Consider the following 24,517-nt stretch of genomic DNA (forward strand, 5'->3'; position numbering starts at 1 on the left):
ATTCTTCAGTTGTTCACAGCTCGTTAAATTTGATTTGCACACAATTTTCCTTTACCACCACCCAGAGGCCAGAATTCTATCTTTGGGTAGGTGCCCCAGTGATGGCCTGAAAATTGGAGGTAGCCCAGTGTGGCCATTTTAGGGGCTCCGGAAATTACTTGATGCCAGGGCTTCCATCGGTTCAAAGAATGAGGTTCTGTCCCCAAGAGCTGCCAGCCAAATGGAGGCTGGTAGCTCACAGTTATAGGAGTACTATCGGGACTGGGGAAAAAATCTTGCCTTTGAAAAACACTATCCTCTCAACCTGATACTGCACTGGCCTGTCAGTTTTGATTTTGTGCTCAAGTCTTCGAGTGGGACTTGAATCCAGTTGAAACCTTTTGATTGAAAGGAAGGAGCGCTACTAAACTGAGCCATAGCTAACACTGACACACAGCTGAATTAGATAAAGACCTGTCTGTATCATAACTCCACCTGCCTGCCTTTGTTCATAACCACTGATAATGTTGCTGATAAAAACTCTTGTCAATTTTAGTTTGAAGTTTTCAAATGGCTGCACCCCTCCCCCCCCCTCCCCTGCAACATTCACAACAGGTTTTTGGGGAGAAAAGGTATGAAAATGTGACTTCTGGCATAACCTTCCTGATTTCAGAGGGAAACATTTTGTCAGGATACTCAAATAATGAAATGGAATGAAATGAAATGAAAATCGCTTATTGTCACAAGTAGGCTTCAAATGAAGTTACTGTGAAAAGCCCCTAGTCGCCACATTCCGGCACCTGTTCGGGGAGGCTGGTATGGGAATTGAACCATGCTGCTGGCCTGTCTTGGTCTGCTTTCAAAGCCAGCGATTTAGCCCTGTGCTAAACCAGCCCCTCCTTCCTTCTCTCTGAATAGATCTTAGACATTAAATACTGGAACTGGTAGGCAGGTCCTCAGCTTAATGTTGCATCCAAAGGTCAATACAACCATCATCCCCTTCACTCAGGTAAAGCACTGATCAATGGAGCTGGACCTTAACATTCTGGTTCTATTACCAATATCGAAGACCTCAGTGGGTGAGAAGGTGGAGGGAACTATAGCCATGCTCATCTTTGGATTGGCAATCTGTTAATGTTTCTCTCATTCTCTCAACAGGTGAAAATGAGCAGAATCCTACCCTGGCCTTTTATCAGCGAGAGAGCAATCGCTTCGCAAAGGCAGCTAACTCTGTGGACCTGAGGTAAGAGTTCTGTCACATTTGTCTACTTACAAAATGCACTGTCACGCCTGCTACAACATCCTTCACTCAGACAGTTGCAAATAATCCACAGTTAAAGTTAGAAAACCAGAGATTCTCAGGGTCACAAATCACATGGGTCATTATAGGCATCACTTAATATAATTTGAAAAGAGCTGGGCAAAGGCTAAGAGTTAGTGATGAAGAAAAATGTAGTTAATGTTAAGTTGATTATGTAAAGATTCCATTTCTCAAATCCTTCAGAAAAGCCATAATTTTCTCATTCTTGTGCAAAGCAGAGCTTTTGTGAGCTTCTTTATCTGTGTGAGGAACTGAAAGCTGACATTATTCAAACAAAAATCTTTTGCATGTTGTTCTATTCAAAAAGTACTTTCAGGCTTTTAAACCCCTTTCACACAGCCTCAGATCTCCAGGTGATTTTCAGGTTTAACAGCTTATGTGGGATGAAACTAGAGAGAAATACCATTAAAATTTCTCCCTTCCCCCAAATTGCTCTCTCTTTCTATCTCTCTCTCTTAAAGATGCTAACTTATGCTGGGGAGATGTTTCTCAAGGAGTCAGCTGCATTCTCTCTCATACTTCCCTCAATGTTATTATTGTACGCCAACCAAAATGTGAGTGTCGGCAAAGTATTCCACCTGGAAGTAATGTAGCTAAACCTTATCCCATCCTTGCCACACATCTGCATACTTAGATTTCTCAATAGGGGTCATTGAAAAGATAGAGGTCAGGAAGAGGAACTCCTGGCTTCTGAACTAGCACAGAATTATATAGACTTTACAGCATGGGATCGGGCCATTCGACTCAGCAATTTCATGCAAGTGTTTCTGTTCCACACAAGCCTCCTCTTCATCCACCCTTGTCAGTGTATCTTGTTATTTCTTTTCTTCTCATGCACTTAGCTAGCTTTCCCCTAAATTTGCCTTCACCATCCCATGTCCCAGTGAGTTCCACATGCTAACTACTTCCTGAGTAAATAAGTTCCTTTTATATTCTTTATTGAATTTATTAGTGACTATCCTGGCCTCTGGTTTTAGACTCCCCAGTGAGTGAAAACATCTTCCCCATTGATTAACCTAACTAATTCAGCACAGAGCATGGGGACTGATTTGGACTCAATATGATATGGGCAGTATATTTACCAACTGAAAGCTCATAACTGGCCTTCAACAAACCGTTTGAGCTGGTACTGAGTGGAATATACACTTGTCATCATGTTTCGAAAAGCTTTGTTAATATCTATAGTACTTCAAGGAGGGTGTTAATGCCAGACTGATATAAAGTAACCAATAGGCAAGTACTTTGAACTTTGAACCATGTAAAATGCTTGTCTCTGTGGCTGACTTGTCTCATTCCCTTTTTAATGACAGTTTCTGTCTGGCTGCAATTGTCATTCTCAGCAGCAGTAGCAAGCTGCCTGACCTGGGTGTCTGCCTACATTTCTGCCTCCTCTTCATACTTTAACATACTCACACATTTTAATCACCCAAACATTGGTGACTGTGTCTTCAGCTGCCTATACTCTAAAATCTGCAAATCCCTCTTCAAACTCTCTACCTCTTTCGTCCTTTAAGATCCTCCCAGCTCTTTAAGAACGCTTTTGGTAACCTTCATAACAGGCGTTATTCAACCAAACAATTCCATGTCCGGTTTCAGGCACGTTTAGCAGAGTGTTTTTCGGGGCTGAAAGACCCAGCCATTCAGTTTGGGCTCGGCGAGGAATGCCCCGTTGATGCTGCACTTTAGCCATTTCCTGCACTGCAGGAAGACGACTTGTGAATCGGGCGCCATTTTTAAAGGCAAATCCATCTTTTGACCCCCTCCAAAGCAACCCCACCTTCGGCTTCCAAACCCCCTTCCCCGACCAATTTCACCCAACTTACCTCTTCTGGGGTCCTCAAGCAGCCCCCCCCCCCCCTCACCCCACCTCTTATGGGTGAGCCCACCCCCCCTTAGGCCTGACCCCTGGTACGGGAAACCTGGCACCCAGGCACCATGGCACTGCCAGCCTTGTACCCTGGAAGTTCCCCTGCCAGCCTGGTAGTGTCACATGGGATCCTGGCAGTGCCAGGGTACCCAGGTGCCAACAGGAGTGTCAAGGTACCACCCTGCCCAAGGCCTGACCATCCGAGGTCTCCAATGGCCTGGGGGGTTTGCCTGGGAGACCCCCCAGCTGCCATTCTGACTGGTCCATGTTTGTGTGTACTAAATGGTGCTCTGGCAAGGTTTCCCAGGCAAGGCTCGTGAATCCCAGGCCCCGGGAAAATCTGACAGACACATATTTAAATAAACCTAATGGGTCATTTAAATATGCAGATCTGGATCTTGCCCAGCGAGAGTGAGATCTAGATCGTGATGTTTTGCGAGACTCAGTTGAATCTTGCGAGATGTTTCGAATGTTGCGGATTTCGCTCGAGACCTCGAGCGAGATTCAACAGCCTCGTCCCAACACCAAATCAGGCACAATGAGGCTGTTGAATCACATCCAATACATTCTTTCATTGATTACGTGTCAAGTTTTGTTTAATAAAACTCCTGTGAAGTGCCTTGATATATTCTGTTACACTAAAGAAATTATATAAATCAAGTTGTTTTTGTAAATATAGTGAGTTGGACTGTAGCTTTAATTGCTGAACTCTGTACTGCTTTCCTTCCAACTAATCAAGTTCCTTAAAACATCGACCATAACCAATCACATTGCAAATATCAGGCAATTGCTCACCATCCTATTATGTAACCTTAAAAGTAATATTTGCAACATTCCCGCAAAATAAAATAACATTAATAAAGCATCTAACTTAGCCATTCTGTCCTGTCTTTCAGTCACTTCAACATCTTTCACATTTCCCATAAGTAAACTGACACAGGGGGCAACATTTTCTGCCGTAGTGAGTTTCTTGGTGGCGGGAGGCAGCCTGCCATTGGCCGGTGGCAGGATCTTCTGGTCCCTCCACTGTCAATGGGATTTCCCGTTGAATCCACCCCACACCGCATGGAAACCCATGGCCGGGGTATGCTGTTAGCGAGACTAGGAGAACCCGCCGGCCTGAACAACCAGAAGATCTCGCCCACTGTAACTCGTAAGTCTGAGGTATTGTGTTCTTCCAGTGTCTCGTCATCCTCTTTTGCTGTTACTTGAAATCATCTGCTACCTTCCAATTAATTATTTCATGTATAGTTTGATGAAATTATTGGATAAAGTCTGAACTGTTTTACTGCTATAGATGAGCTCCCAACTTCAGCTGGATAGTTGAGCAAGCATCCAGGCCAAAAGAAACATCAGGACACACAGATCAGATCAACTGGAGTAGAGTGGAGCGAAGGGATTATAAAACTTAAAGTAACATATCAGGAAAAGATAAGCCCATCGAGGCAGTGAATGGTTAGAAGAAGAAATAGCAGCATACACCAGAAAAAGAGAGTGGAAGAAGCTCACAGAGAGAGAGAAAACTCCAGGATGGAGCTCGAGAGATAAAGGGAAGGAGTTAATTTCTTTCTTGGATTTTGGTAGGAAAGCATCCGCAGCACAATGGTTCACAAAGAGATTGCCATTTGGGACTGAAATTAGGAGAAATTACTTCAAAAGGGCTGTGGATCTTTGGAATTCTTTACCCAGAAGACTGCGAATGCTCAGACCGAGACCAACGTTTAGGGGACTAAGGGATATGAAGGTAATGCAGGATGGCTGAGGTGAGGCTGAGGGCAGCACGGTAGCATAGTGGTTAGCACAATTGCTTCACAGCTCCAGGGTCCCAGGTTCGATTCCGGCTTGGGTCACTGTCTGTGCGGAGTCTGCATGTTCTCCCTGTGTGTGCGTGGGTTTCCTCCAGGTGCTCTGGTTTCCTCCCACAGTCCAAAGATGTGCAGGTTAGGTGGATTGGCCATGCTAAATTGCCCTTAGTGTCCAAAATTGCCCTTAGTGTTGGGTGAGGTTACTGGACTATGGGTTCGGGTGGAGGTGTGGACATTGGATAGGGTGCTCTTTCCAAGAGCCGGTGCAGACCCGATGGGCCGAATGGCCTCCTTCTGCACTGTAAATTCTATGATAATCTATGATTTTTATGAATGGTGGAGCAGACCTGAAAGGCCAAATGGCCTATTCCCACTCTTATTTCTTATGTTCTTCCTCCTCCTCCTCATTAGGTCATGTCCTAACAGAGTGTTGGTGACCATGGACTTCCATTGAATTTCTGCATGATTATGCTTGGCAAAGTACTGCAGCAGTTTTCTGCTGCCTTCTACAGTATAGCTGACCAGAAAACTCTCCCACTCTTACACCTTTCATCAGGCAATGGAACAATTTACAGGCCGATAATCAACCTGCTTGGCCACATTATAAATGCACCTTCCATGGCCACTGTGTCCTGGAATGGGACTTGATCCCAGAGATTCTGGACGAGAGGTAAGGGTGCTACCGCTCCTCCAAAAGGCCTGCCAACCTGATGTTCTTATGTTCTCATATTGGCAACATTTGCACTTTAAGACAATAGGAGTAGAAGTAGGCCATTTGGCCAATCGAGTCTGCTCCACCATTCAATGAGATCATGACTGATCTGATATGATAATCCTCAACTCAACTTTTCTGCCTTCTCCCCATAACCCTTGATTCCCTTACTGATTAAAAATCTGTCAATCTCAGCCTTGAACATATTTAGCGACCAAGCTTCAACAGCTCTCTGCGGTAAAGAATTCCATAGATTCACGATCCTCTGAGAGAAGAAATTTCTCCTCATCTCTGTCTTAAATGGGCGGCTGAGATTTTGCCCTCCGGTCCTATCTCTCCAACAAGAGGAAACAACCTCTCAGTACTTACCTAGTCCAGCCCCCTGAAAATCCAATATGCTCTGTGGAATGAATAGTATTCAAAGCAGTTGGTTTTGAGGCAAGTTATTTTAGTAGCGGCGTGTGTCCAGAAACCCTAAAATTGTCCAATGTACATCTCTAACTCACCAACTCTAAATTTTATCCCCTCCTGTTTCTGAAGGCATTGAATCCTGCTACAATATGGTTCCACATATCTTTTCTGGTCCCTCAGCCAAGTGACCATTCTGGATAAACAAAGAATGCTGTGAAATGTAGAATAGCTGAGCTGCAAATATTTTTTTTCATTCTCAGGATGTAGGTGTCACTGACTCCACCAGCATTTATTTCCCATCTCCAGTGTAGAAGGTAGTGAGAAGTTAAACCAAGGCCTATTCTGTCATCTCAGGTGATGTAAGAGATTCCATGGCACTATTTTGAAACAGAACAAGGTAGTTCTTCCCCAAATCCTGACATTAACCAATATTTATCACTCAACCAACTACACCAAAATAGATGATGTGGTCATTATAACATTACTGATTGTGAAAGTTACCCTTGTGCAATTTTGTTCTCTATTTCTTACATTACAACAGTAATTACATTCAAAAGTATTTGATTGGCTGTAAAGTGTTTTAAAATGGCCTGGAGTCACGAGAGGCACTATAGAGATGCAAGCCTTCCTTTATTACCAACACCTAAATTGAGATCAAGTAATTAAGCAGTGGCTGAGAATTGAGCCAGCGATTGTCCTGGTTTCACAGATTCAGTATCATATCATGAGATGCATTTATAAACTGAGCCATTTCAGGACCCCATGTTAGTTTAGAATTGTTCTCACTGTCACTGTTCTGTTCTCTTTTTGTGCAGTAAACAGTTGACAGGCTGTTCCTGAAACAATCAGATGTTTGATAAGATTGCATCTTTTGGAACAAGATTAAATTGTGTCTCTAAGACTGTGGCAATTTAATAAGTTGTCACTCAGGTCTTGCCTAAAATGAGCAGTAAAATATATGAAATTACACTTTCTAAATGTATTTCCTGGAATGGGGTGACATTTTTCCAAGCTTCAATTTTTTGGTCTTACACACTCCATTCCCTTCCCACTACCTTCATAAATTTAAATCGAGATTCATCGCTCTGCCAAGCTTCTCCAGGCCCTCTCAGAATTGTGGAACTCCTCATCTCTCTCAGAGTTTCAAAGCCCAAGCTTTGTGTCGCTCTTTTATTGACCTTATGCTTCCCATACCTTCTGCATACTTGATGATGTGCCAAACTAAGTGACTTGGGACTGCACCTTATCACGTTGAAAACAAAAATTAATCTGTCTGTGTTGGAGGACTAAACACTCCACAAAAAACAATTCAAAACACATGAATTATCAACCCAGTCAGGTTTTATAAACAAATGTCAAATATTTACCATGGCAACTGCTCCACAAAATTCACCTTTCACAAGGACTATTCATTATATGTAAAGCAATATTTAAGGTCACTGTATAATGTTCACCATATATTTTTATTCCATCAATGGTGAATAGAGCATCTGGCTCCACAGCCTGCTGCAGGGAGGTCATCTCCATTGAGATTGCAGTCTCCTGATGCATTGGGGCAGGCACTCCACTATTGGCAAGATAACCTTGAGACCTCCACAGAGTAGGCAGTCGATTCTATACCTGCCCACCTAGGAAAGCACCCCAGTGGAGTGAATGCGTAAGGGAGCAACCTCAACATGGCTCCTCACTATTTTTCCCACCTCCCACAAAACCCTGTCCACCTTACCACCTCCAACCCATCTTCACAGGCCCATGAAAATGCAGCCCTCTGATTTTGTCACCAAATTTGATGCACTTATTAATATTTTGGAGTCCATTTTAATTTTGAGTGCTGAACTTGCTATAATTTTATTAATTAAGCAAAGGGCATCATTATTCTAACTCCATTCTCATGGGATTTTTGGGTAGTGATGTGAAAAGGATGGCATGGTGGCACAGTGGTTAGCACTGCTGCTCCACAGCACCAGGGACCTGGGTTTAATTTTGGCCATGGGTGACTGTCTGTGTGGAGTTTGCATGTTCTCCCCGTGTCTGCGTGGGTTTCCTCCAGGTGCTCCGCTTTCCTCCCACAGTCTAAAGATGTGGAGCTGGATTCTCCATTGGCGAGATACTTTGTTTTGCCAGCAGCGCTCTCACGTCCACGGATTTCCCGACCGTCTGGGGACACCCTCAATGGGAAATCCCATTGGCCGCCTGCCGGGACGGAGAATCCCGCTGCTGGCGGGGTTGTGCCGCACCAGAAAACGGGTGCAGCGGGATGGAGGATCCCGCCCGTGAGGTTATGTGCATTGGCCATACTAAATTAGCCCTGAGAGTCCAAAAGGCTAGTTGGGGTTATGGAGATAGAGTGGGGGCATGGACATAGGTAGGGTACGCTTTCGGCGAGTCAGTGCAGATTTGATGGGCCGAATGTCTTCCTTCTGCACTGTCGGGATTCTATGAAAATGGACATCATCAAATCAGTTGTGCATTATGCACATCTCTCTAGGTTTTCATTTCAATTGACTTCAATCGGGGAGTTGGATGATGTGCAGTGGATGCACTGCTGTCTATTCAACACTATTGGCCAAAGTCAAAATTATGACCAACCCCTCCTACCTCCCTCCTACCCCGCCCCATAAAAGTTCAGGAAGCCCAAGAAGGTAAATCCAAAAGAGGTTTAATTCAACAACAAAAATAAAGACCACAACACAGTTTACAGATCCAAGGTCCCAAACAGGACTACTGTTCTATCCCAGTCTGGGCCCACTTTTATGGGGCAATTTCCTTGAGGCCCAGCTGATGGGCCTCCACCAACTAGCATTGGAGCTTGTATTCCACAAATCCCACGGGGAGATCAATTGGGGTGTCCCTGTGGGTCTCGTGAGGGTTATTACATCCCTCTCCTGCAAAGTCCAAAGGTCCCAAACCCTACTCACCTATTTGGTTCAAGTCCAATGACAGGAATTGCCACAAGAAGACAGTGAATGCCTTTGCTCCTGGAAATATCTTCCTTTATCTTATAAAAACAGCTACAAGCAAGAAAATAAACTTCCATGTGGGAAAACAGTCAGGCACACCCCAAAAGCACCTTCTGAGGAAAATAAAAAGATTTATTGGATTTTTTAACAGCTTCCTCAGAGCCAAAGCCTAAATGAACACACTCAAATCATGATTCTCAGAAACTATCAGCTCATTTTATGTTTTTTCCGGCTCACACTTGTGCGTAATAAACACGGGGAGACCGTAATATCTGATTTGTGACAGTCCCAACCTCTATTCTATCAGCTTCTTATAGATTCCAGTCTTGTGGAAATTAAGTAATGGCTACACTGTACTAAACTAGGGATTTAACAGCCTAAAGGGAAGACAGAGGGAAATAGAGATGAAGGGGCCTTTGGAAGGTTGGGGTGGTGAGGGGGAGGAGGGGAGGGGGGGATGAAAGGGAGCGTGAAAATGCATGAAAAGGGGACCACTCAATGGCCCCATAGCAGGATGTCATCACTTGGGGGGAGGGGCAAGGGGTAATGCCCATGTGTGTGGGGCATAACATTGCTCATGGGGGGGGGGGGTGACACCCACAAGCCCACTTAGAGATCAGGGCACCCTTTCAAAATGGTGGCCCGATCTCTGAGGAGCCAGTCTGGCCAGTGAGTTCAGCATCCCAGTGATGAAAATAATTCTAAGTGTGCGCTAGCCCAATGAGAAACTCCCAGGGCCCAGAAAAGTGACAAGCGGTGGGGAACTCGCCGACAGAGCCGGGGAGAAACTCCCAGCAAAACCCACCACAAATGACACTTAGAGGGTGCAATTTAACTAAATGGGAACAAAGTCCCATAGCGAATGCGTTTAGCGCCGAGAAACACCCTGCTATTCAACCCGCCTTGTTTACTTAGTGGGGAACCTGTGGCCAAGGTCGCACATAGTCCAGTTTCCTGCACCAAAGAGCACCATACACCAGATCTCCCGATCTCTGGTGCCCCCAACGCAACTGACGAAGCACCCCTCCACACACCAACTCACTATGAGGGGTCCTCCGGCCCCACCCCAACATCCGTGCAGGGCAGGCCTGGCCCAATCGCCACCCTGTGAAAAATGCCAGCTTGGCTGTGTCAACCTGGCAGTGCCATCTGGGCACCTTGGGCAGTGCCAAGCTGGCACCCAAGTGCACTACCAGGATGCCTGGGTGGCAGTGCCAGGGTGCATGGGTGGCACCAGCAATGCTAGGGTGACACTCTGCCCAGAGGGCAAGCGCCTTGGAGCCACCGAGCCCCTGGGAGACCCCCACAAGTGCTATTCCATCTGGTCCCCATTTGTGGAGACGAGTTCTGAAGGCGCCCGCCCAAGGTCTCCGAGGTGAGGGGATATATCCCAATATCTCAAGTGCCTCGGAGAAACTGCATATTAAAGTGAGACTAGCTGCCTCGCTCTAAATATGCGGATTTGCCAAAAAGTGATTCCGCCCACAATAGGTGAGATTATGGGTGAGAATAGGGAGGAGACTGGGTGAGTCGCGCAAGATCTCGTTAGAACTCATGAGGTGTTGTGGCCTGGGTAGATCCTGGGAGCGGGGTCTCCTAGCTTCTATCAGCCATGTGGCGCCATGACGTGCTGTCGTTCAGGCGCAACGTGGCCATTCGATTGCGCCCAGAAACCTTTCCGTTAGATCGTGCGCTACAGCTGAGATATAACGGTAAGATTTCTAAGTGTGATTTTGGGCATGATTGTCAGGGTTTTCTCTACGGCCACATTGGCGAGATCGCTGCTCATATTTAACGGCACGGGCTTCTCGCCATAACTGGCTCTCGCCGTCTGATTCGCCTGACTGGAGCCTCAACGTTTCGCCACGAACAAGAGGGAGCTGCTTCTTTTTCAAATTTAGAGTACTCATTGTTTTTTCCAATTAAGGGATAATTTACTGTGGCCAATCCATCTACCCTGCACACCTTTTGAATTGTGGGGGTGAGACCCATACAGACATGGGGAGAATGTGCAAACTCCACAAGGTCAGTGACCCAGGGCCGGGATCGAACCCGGGTCCTCGGCGCTGTGAGGCAGCAGTGCTAACCACTGTGCAATCATACTGCCCCAGAGGGAGCTGCTTTTAAACACCTCCTCACCACTCACTCCCAGTCAACACACAAGTATGGCAGCATGCAGATATGCAACTCACTTTGGGGAAGCTGACCTCAGAAGGCTTTTTGAAGCTGTCAATGCGAGGCGGGACATCCTGTTCCACCCATGGGGTCGGAGGATCAGTAGCAGGGTCACCGATACAGCCTGGGAGGCTGTGGCAGTGACTGACAGTGCAGGTAGCATGATAAGGAGGACCGCTGTCTAATGTCGGAAGAATAACGACCTCCACGGGGAAGGTGCCACCTCTCTCCTGGCATTGGTTCCTCCTGACATCCGTCAAATTCCCAGCACCCCTGACAAATCACTGGCTGACGCCTCGTGCCCTCGCCACATCCAATCTTCGTGCTTGCTCCTCAGAATCCTCTGACACCCACCAGCACAATCCTTTCTTATCCAGGTGCAGTGCTCACACATGCCACCTCTAATAGACCCCCCCCCCACAAACCATCAAGTATGTGTGGCTCACAATGCCATGCCATCTCTTTGTACCCACAGGAGAAAATAGCCATAATAAGCGGGAAAGGGCCACTATTGGGGTGGAGTACCAGAGATTCGAGTCCTCACCCTGTATGAGGAATGGGCCCTGGAAATCATGGGGTTGACCAAGGAGAGAGCAGTCACCGACAGCAAGGATGGCCTGCACTGCAGACGTGATGATCCATTGCCCCTTCACCCAGAGTTGTTTATGTCAGACAAAATGATTCTTCCCTCTCACTGACCACATGTCCATTGTCTCAAAGGATCTCCATCTGATGGGACTGGGCCATCCGGAGTTGTTCCCCCGGCTGCCACCCAAGGGATCACCCCGGAGGAGAGCTCTGAGGAGACCACCATCGACGCGCCACAACTATCATCCCATCTTCCACACAGACCTCTGTGGGTGACATTAGTGAACAGGCTTTTGGGCACAATCTGGTGAGCACCACACAGTTGTGATGCACATCAGGTGGAGGCAGGAACATCTGAGACGACAGTCGGAGGCCTGAGGGAGTGGGGGTGAGAGGGAATTGAGGGGTAGGAGGAATTGGGGGAGGATTGTGCGGAAGCAGGGTAATGGGTGGGAAGGAGGGGAATGGGGGGAGGAATGGATTGGAGGGAGGAGGGATTGGGGTGGAAGGAGAAAAACGGGTGGGAAGGAGGTTAATGGGGTACAAGGTATTGGGTGGAAGGAGAGATGGGGTTAAGTGGTGTGCCCCTTGAGAATCGGGTGTGGATGAGTGCCTCCCTGGTTCTCGGGGAATGCTGGACCCTTGCCACTACCTAACCTCCATCCTCCGGCTCCTCTTGCGGGTCCTCCCCGGGCTCACTCTCCATCCCCTTCTGGTCTGCCTCCACCTCCTCAGCCTAGGCCGCATGTCCTTCCTCCTCCTCCTCTAGAATGTCACCCGTTGCTGTGCCAGGTTGTGGAGGGCAGTGCCTACCACTACAAAGTGGGAGATGCTCTGGGTTGTGCAGGGCACCACCAGAGCGACCCAACCACTCAATGACAGCACGGGCGGCAGTCTGGGCCTCATTATATCGGCTGTAAGCCTCAGTCTCAGTGCTCCGCACTGGTGTCATTGTCAGGACATCAGCGGGTACCCCTTGTCCCCCAACAGCCAACCCGTCATCTTGGGGTGGTCATCGTAGATGCCGGGGAAGTCTAAGTATCTTAGGATGTAGCTGTCATGTACATTCCCTGGGAAGCGTGCCACATGATACGGAGGTGCTGATTCATTGTTGAACATTCAGGGAGTGGAAGCTCTTCCTGTTAAGAAAGGACACTCCCGGATGCTCCAGTGCATGCAAAGCGGCATGCATGCCATGGACTTGGGGCATCCCGGTGATGGCGGAGAATCCTGCAGCTCGGGCTACTTGGTGGGCCTGGTCCAGCTCAAAGTTGATAAAGTCTGAAACCTGGGCATACAGGACATCTGTAACCTCATGGATGCACTTGTGGGCTGTATCTTGGGAAATCCCACACAAGTTCACGCTCGAGTCCTGGAATGATCCGATTGGATAGAGATTCAGGGCTGCACTGACCTTACCAGCCGCCGGGAGCAGGTGTCCTCCTCCATGTGGTGCCAAGTCCGCGAGGATGTTGCCAAGGTGCCACACTGTCTTTTTATTGAGGCGGAGTCTCCTGCAGCACATGCTGTCCATCACCTCCTCAAAAGACCAAAGATGCCTGTACACCTTGGGCCACCACTCATGCCCCTCTGGGTTCTTCCTCAGCCTGATGGGTGGCTGGGTTTTCAGGGGGCATGCTGGCCCCCTGCACATTGGGTGCTGCCTCTAGCCTTCTTCAATGGTTCTGCCTTCTCTGCCGTCTGGCCACCTGGGCTGCCACCAGCACCATGAGCGCAGCCTCAGCAGGACTGATGTAACCAGCCATATTGTTATATTTGTAAGGAATTTGAAAAGGAGAGAGGCCGTCAATAAGTTTGGGCTTCCATCGCTTCTTGGCCTTTTGGCTAAGATGAGCATGAGGTCAGGTGTAATGCCTGGATCTGCTATGTCTCTCTTGTGGGGACCAAGAATTGGATTCAATTTGATTTGGTTTTTGGAGCAGGCAAGGAACAAGATTAGATGTTTGTCCCTGTCCACACTCTGAGCTCTGTCTTTGTAACTAATAAAAGAATGAAAAAAAAGTTTGGACTTCCACCCCGGGACCCTCAAATCTCCCAAGCCTCTCCTACCCTTACGTGCCCTGCCTTCTCTCAGAGTGCTATCCAGCAGGAGCTCCTAGGCCCCAGACCCCAGCCCTCTGCCAGGAACATTAGGGAGACCGTGTTCAGGTGCCCTTCCCTAATCCATACACTTGCCCTTTGCTCATGATGATATCGCCAGCGCTAAAGCCCAGGTTTAAGTGTTGGATTGCTGGCTGCTGCCTCTATGATGGTGACGCTTCTAGAGTTCAGGTTCCAGCTCAAAAGTTTGATTAAAATACGATGCAATGGACTTCTGGTGGCGGCTATGGAGGAGTAAGTCGCACATTTGGTGGCTCCTGCTCTGGTCGGACTATTGGACCTTTCCCCCGTTTTTCTACCGGACTTGAATTGTAAAATGGATGTTTGTGGCAATTGTTTACTGAATTCCCACTTTGGTGCATGGAGAGAAGGACTAGAAGTGTTCGTAAGGGCAGAAACAAAAAGATAGAGAAGGCTTGGGCTGTAGCTGCAACAGAAGACAGCATGGCGGAGGTTCGGACCTCTGGCTTGTCGAGCCAGCAGTCTATGGAGCAGCTGATGCAAGTCATTCAGGAAGGCTTTGCTACACGGAATCGGGACTGCTTGGACACGATAAAAGAGTCGATTGAGCGGTTGGAGCATAGATTGGATGCCCAGGATCGGGCAATCCAGAAGGTGGAGAAGGCGCTGGCTGAGCAGGAGGAACATCAGACTGTGGTGGAGCTGGAGGTGGGGATGCTGAGGGACCAGCAGAAGAAGCTCCTGGAGAAGGTGGAAGACCTTGAAAATAGGTCCTGCCGGCAGAACCTAAGAATCGCCGGGCTCCCGAAGGGGTCTGAAGGAACGGACGCTGGGGCATACATCTCAGACATGTTTGTGAAGCTGCTGGTGGATGGGGCATTCTCCCAGCCCTTGGAGGTGGATAGGGCTCACAGAGCACTCGTCAGGAAGCCGCGAATGGTGGTGAGATTCCACAGGTTCTCGGATAAGGAGCGCATTCTACAGTGGGCCAAGCAGACACGGAGCTGTAAATGGGACAATAGCATCCTGCGGGTTTACCAGGACCTGAGTGTAGAGGTGGCCAGGAGGAGAGCAGGCTTCAACCAGATCAGGTTGATCCTTTTTAAGAAAAAGGTGAAGTTTGGACTGTTATACCCAGCCCATCTCTGGGTCTCGCATGAGGATCAGCACTTCTACTTCGAGTCGCCTGAGGACGCGTTGAACTTTGCGAAAAAGGGCTGGTGATGGATTGAGAACTTTTGAACTTGGCTGCAACGTTCATGTTTTTGTTTTTTTCTTTTTGTTTCTCTGTTTTTGTAAAATGTTTCTCGGTTTGCATTTCATGGAAGATGTTTGTGATGCCGTTTGCATTGATTTGGAACCAGCGGTAGAGCTGAGTGAGTTAAGGTTTTCATTTGCACTGCTGGGGTGTGCTTGTTTTGATCTTGGTGTTTTTTCTGTTGGGCAATTGTGTAGGGATTGTTTGATGTTGGAGTTTGTTTGTATGGGCGGTGGGGAGGGAACAATGGGTGGAGACAATCTGGCGCCGAGGATGGGGGCCACCAAGCTAGCTGGGCGAGCTAGCTCTCGGAAGCGCAGTGGGGGGGGGGGTGCATATGTTTGGTTTAGTAAAGGGGTTGGATTACAGGGTGTTGTTACTGGGGGGGGGGGGGGGGGGGGAGGGGGGCGAATGTTCTGCTGACGAGAGAGGGACTTGGGCTGAGGTACAGAGAGGAGGTTGGGGGCGGGGGTTGCTTGGGGATGGACTGGTGGAGGCGTGGAGCACGGGCTGGAGGCGGGTCTAAAAAAAGGGATGGCTGATCGGCGGGGGGGGGGGGCGGCAATGAGCCCCCCACTAGGCTGATCACCTGGAATGTTCCAGGGTTAAATGGGCCGGTCAAAAGGGCATGTGTGTTCGCACATCTTAGGGGATTGAAGGCGGATGTGGTAATATTGCAGGAGATGCATCTTAGAGTAATGGACCAGGTTGGACTGAGGAAAGGCTGGGTCAGTCAGGTATTTCACTCGGGACCAGATTCAAAGCCTAGAGGGGTCGCGATCCTGATCAATAAGCGGGTGGTGTTTGAGGCGGGTAGAATAGTCTCGGATGTGGGAAGTCGGTACATTATGGTCAGTGGGAAGCTTGAGGTGCAGGTGGTATTAGTAAATGTGTATGCGCCAAATTGGCATGATGTGGAGTTTATAGAGAGGATGTTGGGGAAGATACCGGACCTGGACTCGCACAGGTTGGTCATGGGAGGGGACTTCAACACAGTTATGGACCCTGGTTTGGACCGGTCAAGCTCAAAAATGGGCAGGGTGCCAGCAATGGCAAAGGAATAAGAGGGTTCATGGAGCTGATGGGTGGGGGGGGGAGGTGGATCTATGGAGGGTGAAGGAGTTCTCCTATAACTCACACGTGCACAAAGTGTATTCCCGGATTGATTTCTTTATTTTGAGCAGGGGTGGTGGACACGGTGTACTCGGCGATTACAATCTCAGACCATGCTCGACACTGGGTTGACCTGCAGGTTAGTAAAGACAGTAATCAGCGCCCGCACTGGAGGTTGGGTGTGGGGCTTTTTGCGGATGAAGGGGTGTGCGAGCGGCTGAAGAAATGTATTCAGAGCTACCTGCAGGTCAATGGCACGGGGGAAATTTCAGCAGCGATGGTGTGGGAAGCACTGAAGGTGGTGGTCAGAGGGGAGCTGATCTCGATACGGGCCCATAGGGAGAAGGTGGACAGGGCAGAGATGGACCGATTGGTAAAGGAGATACTACAGATTGAAAGGAGGTATGCGGAGGCCCCAGAGGCAGGGCTTTTAAGGGAACGGTGGAGGTTACAGGCGGAGTTTAGCTAGCTGACCACAGGGAGGGCGGTGGAGCAGCTGAGAAAGGTGAGGGGGCCATCTATGAACATGGAGAGAAGGCCAGCAGAATGCTTGCACAGCAGCTTAGGAAGAGGGAAGCAGCTAGGGAGATAGGGGAAGTAAATGACGGAGATGGGAACCTGGTTGGAGATTCAGTGGGGGTGAATAAGGCGTTTAGGGATTTCAACAGCAGGTACAGGTCGGCGGGGCCGGAGGAGATGAGGCACTTCTTGGAGGGACTGAATTTCTCAAAGGTGGACGGGGAGCAGGTACAAGGGCTGGGGGCCCCGATCGGGTTGGAAGAGATAGTGGAGGGTCTGAACGCCATGCACGCGGGTAAAGTCCCGGGGCTGGAGGGGTACCCAATGGAGTTTTATAAAACGTTCTCTGGGATATTTGGGCCGGTGTTGATGAGGATGTTCAATGAGGCAAGTGAAAGAGGGATGTTACCCCAGACGATGTCACAGGCAATGATTTCACTGATTCTTAAGTGGGTCAAGAACTGGAGCTGTGTGGGTCCTACAGGCCGATCTCCCTGTTAAATGTGGATGCCAAGTTGCTGGCCAAAATCTTGTCCTCCAGGATTGAGGATTGTGTTCCGGACATTATTGGGGAGGACCATTGGGGTCTGTTAAGGCAGGGCATTGGTGGCCAATGTAAGAAGGCTGTTAAATGTGATCATGATGCCCCCAGAAGATGGGCAGGTGGAGGAAGTGATCGCAATGGATGCAGAAAAGGCTTTTGATCGCGTAGAATGAGACTATCTTGTGGGAAATACTGGGACGGTTCGGATTCGGGCGGGGCTTTATTGACTGGGTCAGGTTACTGTATCAGGCTCATGTGGCAAGTGTACCGACAAATAGGACAACATCGGACAACTTTAGACTGCACCGGAGGACGAGACGCGGATGCCCCCTCTCCCCACTGTTGCTTGAGCCGTTGGCAATTGCTCTGAGAGCCTCGAGGGGCTGGAGAGGACTGGTCCGGGGGTGTGGGGGGGTGGAGCACAGGGTTTCGCTCTACGCGGATGACCTGCTTCTGAACGTTTCGGACCCAATAGAGGGGATGGAAGAAATCATGAGGACTCTAGGGGAATTTGGCCGGTTCTCGGGGTATAAGCTTAATATGGGAAAGATTGAGATGTTTGTGGTCCAGGCGAGGGGACAGGAGAGGCGACTGGCAGAGCTGCCGTTTAGGTTAGTAGAGGGAAGCTTTAGATACCTAGGCATCCAAGTGGTGCGGGAATGGGACCGGCTGCATAAATTGAATCTGACCCGGAAGGTGGACCAAATGAAGGACGATTTTCGGAGATGGGATGCGCTTCCGTTGTCTCTGGCTGGGAGGGTGCAAACCGTGAAGATGATGGTCCATCCAAGATTCCTATTTGTATTTCAGTGTCTCCCCATCTTTATTCCGCGGTCCTTTTTTAAGCGGATCAACAGAGTGATCACGGGCTTTGTCTGGGCAAGCATGACCCCGCGAGTAAGGAAGGTAATGCTTGAGCGGAGTCGGGGAGAGGGCGGGCTGGCGCTGCCAAATTTTAGCAACTATTACTGGGCGGCTAATATAGCCATGATCAGGAAGTGGGTGGGGAGGGGTCGGCATGGGTGCGTATGGAGGCGGCTTCATGTAAGGGCACCAGTTTGGGGGCGTTGGTAACTGCGCCTCTGCCGTTCCCGCCGACATGCTACTCCACCAGTCCAGTGGTGGTGGCGGCCCTAAGAGTTTGTGGCCAGTGGAGGCAGCATGTGGGAGCAGTGGGAGCATCGGTCTGGGCCCCAATTTGTGATAATCATCGGTTTGCCCCGGGGGAGAGCAGGGATTGAGAGGATGGGGGATATGTTCATAGAGGGGAGCTTTCCGAGTATGAGGGCGTTGGAGGAAATGTTTGGGTTGGCGAGGGGAAACTAATTCAAGTATCTACAGGTGCGGGACTTCCTTCGCAAACAGATGTCACCCTTCCCGCTCCTACTGCTAAGGGGGATTCAGGACAGGGTAGTTTCCAGAGGTTGGGTAGGAGAAGGGAGTGTCTTGGACATTTATAAGGAGCTTATGGGGTCGGAGGAGACGCAGACCGAGGAGCTGAAGCGCAAGTGGGAGGAGGAGCTGGGAGGAGAGATCGAGGATGGTCTATGGGCGGACGCGTTGAGTAGAGTCAACACGTCCGCAACATGTGCCAGGTTCAGCCTGATACAACTTAAGGTTGTTCACCGGGCTCACATGACAGTGGCCCAGATGAGCAGATTCTTTGGAGTGGAGGACAGGTGCGCAAAATGTGCGGGAGGACCGGCGAACCATGTCCACATGTTTTGGACATGTCCAAAGCTTAGGGGATTTTGGCAGGGGTTTGCAGATGTCATGTCCACGGTGTTAAAAACGAGGGTGGCGCTGAGTCCAGAGGTGGCGATTTTCGAGGTGTCGGAAGACCCGGGAATCCAGGAGGAGAAAGAGGCAGACGTTCTGGCCTTTGCTTCCCTGGTAGCCCGGAGACGGATTATTAGTCCCTTTATTAGCTTGGAGGGACTCAAAGCCCCTGAAGTCGAAAACCTGGCTATCGGACATGGCTAGCTTTCTCTGTTTGGAGAAAATCCAAGTTCGCCTTGAGGGGGTCACTGTTAGGGTTCACCCGGAGGTGGCAACCGTTTGTCGACTTCTTTGCGGGAAATTAATCGTCAGCAGACGGGGGAGGGGGGGGGGGAAGAGTAGTTTTGATTGGAGTAGGGGGTCAATAAGGGTGGGACCTGTACGAGAGGTAAATGGCTTTAGCACTATGTTTATGGTTTCATGTATAGTGTTTATTTTGTTATTGTTACAATACCGAAAATACCTCAATAAAATGTTTATTTTTAAAAAAATACGATGCAATAATCATCATCTGAGACATGCACCCACAAGAAGCCACTTGAGAATATGTTGTTTATTAAACGGTTAACAGTAACAAAGATTTGAAAATCTACTGCGAAACATTCCACATAACACACTAACCATTAAACAACAAGGAAATGCCACTGTTCCACATCGGTACCAATACAAAGCTATATCAGCTGATTTTCACACAAACAAAACCCCTCACAGGATCCTCAACAGAAACAGAGGATAAGGCCAAGAATGTGTTATCATGTCCAGAACTTTGTCATAGAAATGATCTGTCCATCAATGTCTTACTTATTCCATGTATCTGTCCCATTCTCCGTCCAGGAGCTACAGCTGTGCAGGCCCTCCCACACGGTCCAATCTCATCAGAACCAAATCCTGGCATCTACATATTCCACTGGCGCTCAAGGTGCAGTTGAACAGCTTTGATTGCCAATGTGTTTAACCCATGGTGCCAGTTACATGCAGCACTCAACACACCAGCAACAAAAGGATCAGCAATCTGCGAAAGCATTTCTTCAGTGGCGTCATCTGGTGGCCCATTTGGATTAATGTCTTCTTGTTTCAAACCGGATTGCCTTCTGGACTCATAGGTCCCCCTAAGCCAGGACACAGGTATCTTAGAAAAAAATGTCCTTTGTTTGGTTACAGAAAATGAAGGAACAGCAACAACAGCCTCCAGGAGCAAGTAGCAAACACACCTGCAGCTGTGAAGTGCTCACACAACTAACAAAGCCAATCACTGGGGCAGCAGCTCTGGTGCCCTTGAGCTGCATGTCGGAAAATGGAAAATGGCTATTCACCTCCACACTTCCCCTCAACTTTTCCGTATCGCCTATTCCTACCTCGAGCCTCCTTCTGCTGATTCCTGCTGACAGTCTCACTTCCCAATTCTTCTCCAGAGATATCCACCCAATGCCTGCCGGGGACCATGCAAACTGCTGCCACCAGCTGCACACTCCAATAATTAAACAGGCTGGTTGTATAGATTTATTGAAATGAGGCCCTGTCATTAAGATCGACAAGATCGCCGTGACCCCCTCCTTACAAAACCTTTCAGCCGCAAACACCCTCTCCCCACCCTGAAAATCAAGAATCTTGGGCGTCATTCTCCGACCCCCCGCCGGGTCGGAGAATGGCCGTTGGCCGCCGTGAATCCCGCCCCCGCCCCCGCCGAAGTCTCCGAAGGGAGAAAAGTCGGCGGGGCATTAATGGCGCGGCTGCCGCGGAGAATGTCACGGGTCTGCGCAAGGCAGCCGATTTTCGGCCTGCCGATATTCTCCCTTCCGGATGGGCCGAAGTCCCGTCGACGTGATGACCGTTCACGTCGACGTCAATCAAACCTCCTTTTCATCGGCGTGACCCGGTGCTCCAGGCTCACGCCGACCAGCGAGGAGGTGAGTGACGGCCTGGGGGGTTGGCTCTGGGCAGGAAATGGCGTGGCCGCAGACTGATTGCGTGAGGAGAGGTGTGTCTCGGCTTGTGTGTGTGTGCGGCGGGGGGGGGGGAGGGGCTGGTTAGAGTAGGCTGGGCTCCGGGGGAGTGCCGGGAGGGGGTCCGTGCCGGGGTGGAGTTTGGGGGTTGTGGAGGGGGTCTGTGCCGGGGTGGAGGTTGGGGGGGGGGTCCGTGCTGGGGTGGAGGTTGGGGGTTGGGGAGGGGGTCCGTGCCGGGGTGGAGGTTGGGGAGGGGGTCCGTGTCGGGGTGGAGGTTGGGGGGGGGGTCCGTGCCGGGGTGGAGGTTGGGGAGGGGATCCGTGCCGGGGTGGAGGTTGGGGGTCCGTGCTGGGGTGGAGGTTGGGGAGGGGGCCGTGCCGGGGTGGAGGTTGAGGAGGGGGTCCGTGCCGGGGTGGAGGTTGGGGAGGGGGTCCATGCCGGGGTGGAGGTTGGGGGGGGGTCCGTGCTGGGGTGGAGGTTGGGGGTTGGGGAGGGGGTCCGTGCCGGGGTGGAGGTTGGGGGGGGGGTCCGTGCTGGGGTGGAGGTTGGGGGTTGGGGAGGGGGTCCGTGCCGGGGTGGAGGTTGGGGGGGGTCCGTGCTGGGGTGGAGGTTGGGGAGGGGGTCCGTGCCGGGGTGGAGGTTGGGGAGGGGGTCCGTGCCGGGGTGGAGGTTGGGGGGGGGGTCCGTGCTGGGGTGGAGGTTGGGGGTTGGGGAGGGGGTCCGTGCCGGGGTGGAGGTTGGGGGGGGTCCGTGCTGGGGTGGAGGTTGGGGGTTGGGGAGGGGGTCCGTGCCGGGGTGGAGGTTGGGGGGGGGGTCCGTGCTGGGGTGGAGGTTGGGGGTTGGGGAGGGGGTCCGTGCCGGGGTGGAGGTTGGGGGGGGGGTCCGTGCTGGGGTGGAGGTTGGGGGTTGGGGAGGGGGTCCGTGCCGGGGTGGAGGTTGGGGGGGGGGTCCGTGCTGGGGTGGAGGTTGGGGAGGGGGTCCGAGCCGGGGTGGAGTTTGGGGAGGGGGTCCGTGCCGGGGTGGAGGTTGGGGGGGGGTCCGTGCTGGGGTGGAGGTTGGGGGGGGGGGGTCCGTGCTGGGGTGGAGGTTGGGGGTTGGGGAGGGGGTCCGTGCCGGGGTGGGTGATGGGAGGGCAAATGAGTTGGTCCACCTGGCCAGGTGCCAGCCTCCAACAGTTGGACCCATGCGGTCCATGCCACCTGGCTGGGGGGAGGAGGGGATATGGGCAATGATGACATGTCGTCGTTCCCCTCCCCCCCACCAGGCCGTCATGTTTTCAGACCATCCAGCGATGTTGGCCGCCGTGGTGGCAGCCGCTCATGTCTATGTTGCCCTGGATGAGGAGGAGGAGGAGGAGCGTGCCAGAGAGGCGGCGCAGGCTGCCGCAGAGGGGCAGGCGGCAGCCGCCCAGGCTGGAGGGACACCTGACCGACAGGACGAGGAGGGGGAGGAGGACGTCGCGGCCCCACGGCAACGGAGGCACCCGAGGGCGCCCCGTGTGTACCGGCCCCGGCAGTCATACCAGGACCTCACGGACCGGGAATGCAGGAGGAGACTCCGGATGAGCCGGGAAACCGTGGCACACATCTGCCACCTGCTGGCACACCTGTCACCGCGTGGCACTGGCGGGGGACACCCTCTCCCCGTGTCCGTCAAGGTTACGGTGGCCCTGAACTTTTATGCAACGGGGTCATTCCAGGCACCGAGTGGGGACCTGTCCGGCATATCGCAGACATCGGTGCATCGGTGCATCCGGGCAGTGACAGATGCCCTTTATGCCATGGCGCACCGCTACATCCGCTTCCCCGTGGACCGTCCAGCCAAGATGCCCGGGCCGTGGGCTTCTCTGCCGTGGCCGGGTTCCCCATGGTCCAGGGCGCGATCGATGGGATGCACGTCGCCGTGCGGCCACCTGCAGAGAACAGGGCCGTGTTCACTAATAGGAAGGGGACCTATTCAATGAACGTACAGGTGGTCTGCGACCACCGCATGATGATCCTGCACGTCTGCGCCCGTCACCCAGGCAGTGTACACGACTCATTCGTGTTGTCGCGGTCATCCATCCCCGGCATGTACGAGGGACGCCATCCCCGGCTGAGGGGCTGGTTACTGGGCGACAGGGGCTACCCATTGCGATCGTGGCTGATGACGCCTATACGGAGGCCACGCAATGAGGCGGAGAACCGCTACAATGATGCCCATGTAGCGACAAGGGGAGTGATCGAGAGGTGCTTTGGCGTGCTGAAGATGCGTTTCAGGTGCCTGGACCTCTCTGGGGGCGCCCTCCAGTATCGGTCAGATAGGGTCGGCCGCATCATTGTGGTGTGCTGCGTCCTGCACAACATAGCCCAGCAGAGGGGCGATATGCCGCAGGCAGAGGAGGGCGGAGTGGAGGAGCAGCAGGAAGAGGCCCAGTCCTCCCCAGATGAGGGGGATGGGGGCAATGGTCAGGGCAGACGGGGTAGACACAGGCGGGTGGCTGTCCACCGTTACCGGCTGGCCCAGCGGGCACGGGACAGACTGATAGACGCCCGCTTCACTGACTAGATGGGCGTGGGAATCGGGTAGTATGGCCACAGACCGCACACCATGACAACAGCCGACCACCCACACCCCACACCCATCCACCCACCCAGCACCCTCACCCCCCTCCCCAACCCCACACACCCCACCCGCATGCACACCACCCCCCCACCCCCAATTGCCGATCCACCGGCGGCACAACGGGCCGGGCTCACCCAGTTGCGGGTGGACGCGTGTCTATCGCAGGCCATGGAGGATGATGACAACCCGCCTCTGATGAGCTCCTGGCTCTACATCGTTGGACTATGTCTGACCCATGGCCACAGTACCACCATCCACCCGGACCATCCCTGCATGCGGCTGTGACACTGCAGCGCACGGTCCCGTCCTCCGCCCGGGGGATGTTGATGGCGGCCCAGGGGGAAGGGGGCAGACTCACCTGGGGCTGAGGTAAGACCACCCGTCACACACACACTTGCGCTCAACGTACATGACACGCCCGCACACTTTGGACAGAGCACAAAGGCAGCTTCGGTAGGTGTAACATTGACTTTAATAACCAAAGGAGTTCATGCACGTGCCCTAGCCCCTAAAACTCATCTGTGCCCTGCACCCGTGCCAACTTACTCAGTGTCTAATTGTTTGGCCTTACGGGCCCTTTGACTACGTCTACGTGGTTCCCCAGACGGTACAGCAGAACTGGAGGTGGACTCCTGTGATTCCTGCCCTCTGACACCGGATCCCTTTGGCGGCCGTTTCCTGAGGCGTCCTGGCCTAGATGGGCCAGGCTGCGGCCCGGGCGACTGGGATGGCGAGCTGCCAGCCTGTCCTGCCCGTTGCCCACCCGATGCACCTGGGACGGAAGGGGGGGGAGTCCGAGGTGTCGCGGTGTACCGGGACCTCCCCTACAGAGGGAGCCGGGACGGACCACACCACCT

At 51.6% G+C, this 24,517-nt stretch overlaps 2 protein-coding genes across 2 annotated transcripts in view; both read left to right on the plus strand.

Annotated features, from left to right (window-relative positions):
* The first annotated feature begins 1,132 nt into the window (after positions 1-1,132).
* Positions 1,133-24,517, plus strand: part of LOC140394146 (protein ELFN1-like) — a 309,934-nt gene continuing 286,549 nt past the window's right edge. Inside the window, exon 1 of the mRNA XM_072481035.1 lies at positions 1,133-1,222. The gene's annotated coding sequence lies outside the window, so the exon portion shown is untranslated. The remainder of the gene's footprint in view (positions 1,223-24,517) is intronic.
* elfn1a (extracellular leucine-rich repeat and fibronectin type III domain containing 1a) overlaps positions 1,135-24,517 on the plus strand; it is a 225,964-nt gene continuing 202,581 nt past the window's right edge. Inside the window, exon 1 of the mRNA XM_072481037.1 lies at positions 1,135-1,222. The gene's annotated coding sequence lies outside the window, so the exon portion shown is untranslated. The remainder of the gene's footprint in view (positions 1,223-24,517) is intronic.

The sequence above is a fragment of the Scyliorhinus torazame genome, chromosome 17 (genome assembly GCF_047496885.1).
Source record: "Scyliorhinus torazame isolate Kashiwa2021f chromosome 17, sScyTor2.1, whole genome shotgun sequence".
NCBI lineage: Eukaryota > Metazoa > Chordata > Chondrichthyes > Carcharhiniformes > Scyliorhinidae > Scyliorhinus > Scyliorhinus torazame.